The sequence below is a fragment of the Nyctereutes procyonoides genome, unplaced genomic scaffold (assembly GCF_905146905.1).
Source record: "Nyctereutes procyonoides isolate TBG_1078 unplaced genomic scaffold, NYPRO_anot_genome, whole genome shotgun sequence".
NCBI classification, from domain to species: Eukaryota; Metazoa; Chordata; class Mammalia; order Carnivora; family Canidae; genus Nyctereutes; species Nyctereutes procyonoides.
The window spans coordinates 2,280,670-2,290,159 of record NW_026575044.1 but is presented as its reverse complement, the minus strand read 5'-3'; positions in this window follow the sequence as shown (position 1 = coordinate 2,290,159).

The window sequence follows — 9,490 nt, the reverse complement described above, 5'->3', positions numbered from 1 at the left end:
ATAAATAAATTAAAAAAAAAATTAAAAAAAAAAAACAAATGTTAGTTGAGGGGACCCCTCTTAGGATTTGCATTTTGAAAAAGGCCTGGATGACAGTAACTCGAAAGAACAAATCAGTATGTGCCAAATTTCCCTGCATCATTATGGCAGACCGGGACAGACCCTCTAACTTTCAGCTGGGAACATGGTACCCAAAATAAAGGCTCTATTTCTCAGCTCCCCATATAGCTAAGTGTTGCCTTCAGGCCAAGTTCTAACCAATGAAATGGGAGCAGACAGTTCCTATGATGGATGTTTCCATAAAGGACAGTTGGTATTTAGGGGTTTCCTCTTTTTATTTTTCTTCCAGCCTGGCTGGGATGACTGATATTCTAGGCATTACCTTGGGCCATGAGAGCAAGAGTCACAGGGAACAGATGGCCAAATGAGCTGGAAGGGGCCTCAGGATGTATGGGATAAAGCCATTGTCCCTATCCTAGACACCCTTCCTCCAGACTTGTAAGAGGGAAATAAATCCTATACTGTTGGAGCCATTGTTAATTTTGGGTTTCTGTTATAGCCAAAGCGAAGTTTAACTGATAAAACCATCACAGTGATCTTTCTTTCTTGCCTGTTTTTCTTTTTCAATGGAGGATCACAGTGCAATTTCTTCTTGGGGTCCATCAAATATAGGCAACAATATTCTCCATCTTCATGTGAGGCTGCTTCTTCAGGTCAGCCCAGGATGGGCCACAAGATGGGAGATGAACATGGGCTGGGGGCTCAAGGCTTCCATCTGAAGCCAGCCCTGCCACAAGTTTGCCAGCCAGTTTCCCTGGCTGGGCTTCTACTTCCTCATCTGGGAAACAGCCTCCAGGGTCTCCTACAAACCCTGTAGTTTCTAAGACCAGGCATGCTCAGCTTCACCCAACACTGCCCACTCTGCTGGCCAAAAGAAATTATTATTGGATGAAGAGTTTTCATCTTACCAACAGGTTGTGTCTTGAAAATCTACACAGTGCTTGTTTGGAACTTGACAACACATTTCTCCATTGGCCGATAACATGAAGGTCAGGTTCCCCAGGAAATTCCAAAAAAATAATCAACCTGCAGTTAAGCTATAGTGCTGAGGGACTCCTAGAACAAAACAATATATAAAAGATTGGGGTGTGGGTGGTTGGGAATGTGCTCGATTTCCAATGGGAGAGGGGGTCAGAAACACCTTCCTCTCCATCCTTTGCAGAGAAGGGGACATCTCCCTTGGCCCTGCGTTCTGATGGGTAGAATAATCACTTCCACAAAGGGCACTTCCCTTTCATGTCTAAATGCATATGAAAGCTAAAAAAATGAGAGAGACTCAGTAGGTGTCAAGTATCCTATGAGACTGTTATCTGGCTTTCTTCAGTTTAAAGCTGATATCATGCGAAAATTTGCCCTGTGGGCACAAGAGAGGCCACTTTCTGAATTTGGCCAAATTCTCTTAGGCAAACATTATGCAGAAGACCTGGGAGAGGTAAAGTGGAGAAGGATGCTCTTTAGGGCAGTGGTGCTTTACAGTTAAGTCTGACTTGTCTTTTTGCTGCAGTGTTGGAGGAGGTCATTAGGAAGATGTGACCATTGGTTGACCTGTAGGCTCAAAGGCTCCTTACCCCCACCCCTGTCCTTAGAATGTGGGTTCCACTTGCCTTTCGTGTTCCCAGAGGCTGCTCTAAAGATACAGCCTTGAGATACTGATGTGCTGTTGAGAAAACCTACACAGTATATACGCCTGAACTCTACAGAAGTTAAGGCCTCTATAGAAACTTTTAAGATGTGTTGGGTGGGTGTGGGGATCCACCCATCTTGCTGCTGCCCAACATAAGCCTCATACATGAGCTCTCTTGCTTTTTAAAATTGCCACCTACCAACCGGAAGTGGCTGCCTTTTCCTTCCCTGTTCTATGCTTAAGAGGGATGGTCTCAGATTACACCTGGGAGGACCCCAAGGAGCTTGAAACCAACACCGGGCAGCTTAGAGTCTAGGCATCCTGTTCAACCTAGGGAGCCAGTGGTGGAGAAGCAGCTGGGTGTGGAGCAGGTTTTATCTGCCGGGTATGAATGTGGCGGTGTCGGAGATGATGTTATAGCTCTCTGAGGAACTCTATCTGCTTTAGTCTAGTTCCTCCTTTGGAAGGAGCAGGTTAGAGCCTGTACCTTTCAGATGTATCTTTGCTCTATTAAAACCAAAGGTGTTCCCTGAACTGACCCAGATTAATCAGAGCCCACCCTTCTCTGTCTTGGCACCAGCTGCCCCACCTGCTCTACCCCTCCCCTGGCTTTCCACCCTTGGGCTAACTCCTTCTGTGCAGCTGTCACCACCTGCAGGAAGCCTTCCCCACTCACCACAGGGGTGTGGGGGGAGGGGAGGTCCTGCTCCAAGCACTCTCCTAGCACCCCTGGCAAATATCATGCTGTCCCCACAGGAGAGAAGAAGCTGCTTGGCCACATGGACTCTCTGGTGACCAGCAAAGTGACCCAGTATGCAGTTAGATCCCTCAGTGTTCAGCAAATGAGCAAACAAAGGTGCCTTCCACTCAGCTCCTTCACAAAGTGTTCTTGAAATCCTGTTGAGGGCTCACCCTCTCCAGAAGGGCTATCTCTCTTCACTAAATTCTCACAGCATCTCTTGCTTGTGATACCACCTTGCATTGTTGTTCACGCATTCCTGTGGAGCTTGCCTTACCAATTGTCTGCTGCCAAAGGACCCTATGTTCTATGTTTGTAATTCCCTCAGTTCCTAAGGCAATGTTAGACACACAGTAGGCCATCAACGAATGATGGATGGATAAGTACATGGATCCAACAGGCTTCTTTAAATAGTGCCCCAATGAAGACTACTTGCATTATCTTGGGGGAACTTTTAACATATAAAACAAAGAGCCTTACATAATTGCACCTACTAGGTGCCAGGAGCTCTGCTAGGACTTTTTCTGTGTGTACATCTTTTTTTTTTTTTTTAGATTTTATTTATTTATTCATGAGAGACACACACACAGAGAGAGAGAGGCAGAGACACAGGCAGAGGGAGAAGCAGGCTCCATGCAGGTAGCCTGACATGGGACTTGATCCCAGGTCTTCAGGATCATACCTCCGGCCGAAGGCGGCGCTAAACCGCTGGGCCACCAGGGCTGCCCTTCTTCTTCTTTCTCCTCCTCCTCCTCCTCCTCCTCCTCCTCCTTCTTCTTCTTCTTCTTCTTCTTCTTCTTCTTTTTAAGATTTTTATTTATTTATTCATGAGAGACAGAGAGAGAGGCTGACACATAGACAGAGGGAGAAGCAGGCTCCTCATAGGGAGGCTGATGTGGGACTCAATCCCTGGACCCGGGATCATGCCTTGAGTCGAAGGCAGATGCTCAACCACTGAGCTATCCAGGTGTCCCATATACATCTCTCTAAAGAGGAAGTTAGGTCTTATGGTTCTGAGCCTGGGCTCTGGAGCCATGCTGCCAGATCTAAATGTGGCTTTCCTTCTTGATAGCCTTAGGGATTTAATCTCTATAATATGTACTTTCCTCACTTGTAAAATGAAGATAATATTAATAGGATTAGTATTAGGCAAGGTTCTTTAGAGAAACAGAACCAAAAGGATTAGATAGATAGAAAGATAGAGATATACAGATACAGATGAGGAGATTTATTATAGAAATTATCACACATGGAGACCAAGAAGTCCCATGATCTGCCACCAGCAAGCTGGAGACCCAGGAAAACCAGTAGTTATAATTTAGCCCAAAGCCTGAGAGTTAGGCTTATGGTGTAAGTTGTGGTATAGTCTGAAAGCCCAAGAATCAGGAATGCCAGTGTCTGAGGGGAGAAGATAGATGTCCTAGCTTGGGGGAGGTGGGGGAAGAGGAGAAGAAGGAAGGGAAAGAGAATTTGCCCTTCCTCTGCCTTTTTGTTCTATTCAATGGATTGTCCCTCAGTGGCCTGGGTGATACCTACACACATTGTTGAGACCTACTCTTTTTATTCAGTCTACAGATTCCAATGCTAATCTGTTCCTGAGATACCCTCACAGGCTTATCCAGAACTATGTTTTACCAAATATCTGGGCACCCTTTAGCCCAATCAAATTGACACATAAAATTAGCCATTACAAGGACTGTTGTTAAAAAGTAATCTAAAGTAGAAAACAAACAAACAAAAGGTAATCCATATTAAATACTTGGTCTGGTGTCTGCCTTGGAGTGTTTGATAAATGCAGTTATTGTGCGTCAGTCTGGGTAGCTTACACCATCATGACGGAAGGTCTCAAGGGAGCAAGAGCTCTTGGGGAAGTCAGGGCTCAGTGACCCTGGTCTCCTTCTCATTTGTGTCCTTGGTGACGTCACTGTGAGGAAAGGTACAACCAATGACCTTGAGAACCAGGAAGTTGAGGACCCCAGTGGGTGGTGCCATTCCACATGACCATACAGGAGGCCACCTTGTACTCTGGATGCATTTCATACATTTCAGGAAAGGGGCCTGGAGGGCAAGCCTTGGCTGCAATGCCATGTAGCCTGTAGATATGAAAGGCTGCTGTCACTTATTAAAACAAGAAAAAATAAAACATACTGTTAGCTAGCTAGGAGACAGTTTGCTTAAAGGAATTGCTCTTTGACAGCATAAAATCCTCTCATTACTCTGTGTAGAGAGAGTATAAATTAAGTTGTGATCCAACTTATGTACTTTTTTCCCTCTTTTTCCTTCTTTCTTTCTTTGCATTTTCCTGCCTCCCAGCTCCTCTTCAAGGTAAAATAACTGCAAAGCAGTCTTTTTTCATTTTTTCCCTTTGGTTTGAAGGCTACAAACTAGCCACATTAAAATGCAATATTTCTAGACTGATGTGAAAAGGTACAGTGCCTCAGAAAGAAAAGTTGGCAATTTTTGTAGGGTGTATAAGGTTCTTTGTTCTATGCGTTTGTTTGCCTACCTGTCTGCCTGCCTGCATGTGTCTGTCTCTTGCCAGCCAACAGCTTGACAGCTATTTTAACTGGCATGACACCATCTTCCGTGTCCCAGCCACACTGAAGGGAGGAATCTGGACCAATATGGTTGATGCTGAGGCTTCCCAACAAACTCTCACCTGTGAAAAAGAGACCTGTGCTAACCTGACTCTCTCAGCCTAGATCAAGATGAAAAGCGAAGCAAGCCATTGCCCATGGGCGATGGGATAGGAGCTGAGAGACCAAGACAAATGAGGGACCATGAAAGCCTGAGCCAGCTGACCTACTCACAGGCCAAAGATGGGCATTAGGGGCAGCTGAGAAAGTCAGGGGTGGCGAGGAGGAAGAAGTGGAACACAGAGGGTGCCAAGTAAGTTGATGCAACAGGCCAATGCTAGAAGAAAGATCTGCAGACCCAAGAGCCCAGCACCGCCCTTGGCCCCAAGCCCTTCAAGGAAAGTGTCCGTGGCACTTTGCCCTGGAGCCCATGGACTGGTGTCCTCCTTCTCTGATTGCTGTATGTATATCTCTATTCCTTCCTTGAGCTAGACTTTAGGGGGAGGAAGGTATCCCTGGTTTTTGCAAATGCAGGGCATTTGAAAAACATTTTGAAATGTTTTCATTTATCTGGCTTCAGTGTTCAAGAGCCCTTGGTTCAAGAAAACCTTGAAGGCATAGTGTTAAGAGAACTGTAAATGATAAAAATGATAGTGTCTGGACCACACGCACAAATAATCTCCACTGGACACTCCTTAGAACCAGGTTCTCCTTAGAACCTTTATAAAAAGGACATTGACAAATGGGAAAATGTGCAGAGGATGGGAGCCACTGCAGTGAGGGGGTTAGAAAAAAAAAACACATACAGGGACTAAAGAAACTGGGGGTTTTATGCTTTGAAGGGTATAAATTAAGGAGGCAGTAGAATGTCTGCAGTATTTGTAGAGGGGACACACGGAAGATGCACCAGATCTGTACTGTGTTCTCTTCAGGTGAGAACCAGGATTGCACAGATGTTACAAGGAGTTCAATTTTAGCTCAGGGCTTCCCAACAATGCATTGTTCCACTGCAAGAACTAGAGGCTAGTCGACTTTGTCCTAGGAGATGGGACTTTAGACTGGAGGACCTCTGACATTATCGGCAGCACGATACACAATGAGTTTATCCACAATGATGACCCATTATCTCCAGACCCTCGACTAAGGCTGCAGAAAGATGTTGAAAATTAAGCAGATTATAAAACAGATACTCCTTTTCATCTCTGGAGGACTTCAAGTTGTCCAGCAAGAAAGGGATGATAAAATGCCCTAGATTCTCATCTCATCTAAATCTGTCCCAAGGCCTGAACGCAGAATGATGTCATGGGAGTTCCCCTCACTGAGCTTAGCCTCTCAGAGGAGTGTCCACTTGTCACCTTTAAAGCAGATGGAACATTCTGGCACGATATTTTATTTTGTAAAGCCTAGAGCATGTGCTGGTTGGTACTAGACATTTTTCCAAGGATAAAGCAAATTCAACCTCTTACCAGGGAAGTACAAAGGAGCAGACTGGCTGGTTCCAAAGGCTCTGACAAGAGTTTGTGCACCTATTGGCCTTCACTCCTATAACCCCCAAGTTGTGAATACTCACAGAAATCATAAACTTCTGTGGTCTTGCTAGAACAATCAAAACAAAAATCATCCTCTGAGCATCCACTTCTGTCTACTGCGGTCACTTCCATATGCCTTATAACAATGTGGTAAAGGACAGGGGTAGTGGAGAGAAATCCCAGCATGTCTCGCCAAACCATGGATGCTTTCTGGACTCACCAGCTTCCTGACTTACAAGTTAGGAATGGTGTAAGAGATAGCAATTTCTGGAAATCTGCCAGTCAGGACCTGGTGGTCAAGATGACAAACAGGTAACCTGTCACTGTCCCTCCTGGCAGGTAGAGTTCATCTTATCAAGTAGGTCTTGCTTTAAAAAAAATAAAAATAAAAAGATGCTTTTTTCCTCATTGTCCTACTGTGTCCTTACCCAGGACAAGAACTCCATCCCAGACCCAGTGAAACAGAAAAGTACAGAATGACTTTAAATGAAAAAGAGGGCTCCTTCTATGTGTCCCCATAGAGGGTCTCTGGTTTCTTTAAGAAACCAGAACCATTCCAGAGAATGATTTTTTTTTTTTAAATCAAACAGTCAGGGGCCATTGTGAAGCACAGAATGACACCCTGCGGAGCCCTCAGGCTTCTCAGATGGATGGATGGTTAGGACTCTGAGTCAGCCCAGGCCGAGGGAGGTGCTCCCCTCACCCCCGCCCCCCAGCATCACCGCATCCCGCCACCATGAATGGCCCAACGTGATCCCCCGGCCCCCACTCCTCTCCCGCTGCCCTCCCTGCCCTCCCTTGCAGAGCACTGCATTCCGACCGCTTTCCACCACAAACAGAGCCTGCCATTGAGCCATTTTCCCCAACACTGCACACAGTTTCTGCTGCCAAGATGAGTCACCATGCAACACATACCCTCAGCCCCCTCCACTCCGTACTTAAAATACTCTGGGGCTGGCCCAACAGAACCCCGCTGGGCGTGAGCACGTGTGTCAACGTGGGGACTGGCAGTGCAGCCTTCGGAGCCGCTGCAGAGCACAGGGCATTGCGTTTGGCCCCGGGGTTCTGAGAGCCAACTGCCTGGAAGGGGGTCAGTTTTTCAGATCTGCATCTTGCTCACGTAGCCTGCCAAATTGCACCCTCTCTCTTTCAGGCAGGTGAACCTCCATTTTAGCCTCTCTGACCTTGAGCAGAGGGAGCTGACTACCAGGGGTTGACTTGTCCTGCTTCTTCTCCCAGCCTGGCTTCCACCTGGTGGTCTCGCTACAAACAGGACTGGCCCTATCGTGCATTCACCCTTGGGCCCCTGTCTCGGCTCCAGGGAAGATTCTGCTTCAATCACAACGGCCTCTGGTTGTTTCCTGAGTTAGGACCTGTCATCCTCACTTGGGCAGAGGTCCCTAACCTCCTCTACTCTCTGTTGCCATGCTTCTCTCAGCTTCCTCTCTATCCACCCCAATGCCCAGCACCCACCTTGGGCAGAACCAACCACATTACTCTAGAACCATTCCTCCTCCCTAGAAAAAGAGATTAAAAAATCGTTGTCTTTCAGAGGTGAAGAATTCCCTCCTCCTTCTTTCTGCAGAAAAACGTCAGGCCTCCGTAGGCACGCACTTGAACAGCTTTCTTGGTTCTCTCTGCCCACACCTCCCTCCCCCACCCCCTGCCCAGCCACACGCTCCACCTGCCAGAAATACCCCTCCCTCCAGGGAAATGCATGCTTTCCACTTTCAACCTGCTGCCACAGCACCCTGCACCAAAGGGGCCTCAGAACAAAAGCCCAGCCCAGCACAGCCCAAAGGGACATCCTGTGCTCAAGTTACTCATTACTTGAGTTAGAGGAGGTCACCAAGCAGGAAGTGCATTGGAAAGCAAGGGAAAGGTGGCATAGACGGTAGGGAACTAGTCAAGGTGACCTTCTAAGAGAACTTGGGAGTCCTGGCAGGGGGTAGATATCAGAGGGGAAAGGTGGCAAAGTCATAGCAATAGCTCCAAGGTTAGACAAGGTCAAATGGAAAGAGCTAATTATAACTAAGCAACCTATTTAATAGCTTTTGCTATGCACCAGGCACTGTGCTTAGCATTTTCCCACATCTCCCATTTAATCCTTGCAACTATGTGTCACTCCAATTCTACAACCGAAGGGACAGCCCCAGAGAGGATAAGTGACTGGTCCAAGGTCACACAGCTAGCAAGTCCTGAAGCCCGGGAGGATGAACGCAGGTCTGTCTTGCTCCTCACCAGGTTGCTCTTTGTGGTGATGTAGTCAGACGGTCTGAGTGGCCAGGCAGGTGGAGTCTCATTCTGGTTCTCACAGGGCTGAGATTGTGTTCTGTAGCCACACTATCAGGTTTGGGTGGAAATATAGAGGCTCCTCGGAAGTCTGGGAAAGGCTGCTTGAGAATGAGAGGCAGAGATGCTGCCTGGACCATGAAGGCACGATCCTCAGGACTTGTCAGAACCTGGGAAGAGTCTACATACAGGGGAGGGAGAAGGCGCAAAGCTGGTTTGAGGACAGAATATCCCCCAGAGGAGCACAATAGGTCAAGGACAACAGAGAAAGCTCATCCTTCCCAGAGACAGAACCAGTCTACTTGGCATTTGCTACAGCCCTGGAAAGCTAAAGCAGGGCACTTCTTTTTAAAGGGAAAATTGGGCGGGGGGCTCTAATTAAAAATCTGTCACTGTGAGCCTCTCTCCACATACTTTGTTTTACCACATGCTTCTACTGGAGAAAGAGAGGAAGAGATGGGGGGGGGGGTAAGCCTATGGGTGGGGGATGGGAAGGGTGGGGTGGGGGGTATGCTTATTTTCCTTAATCCCCCCATCCCTTCCTGTGCCACCTTTCCCCTCACTCATCCCTTTTCACTGATTCTGCCCAAAGGCTTCCCTCCTTCTTTCTCGTAGTGAGCACTCCATATAAACACATGCCGTTCCCAGTGATCTGTCCTGCTGGAAACTC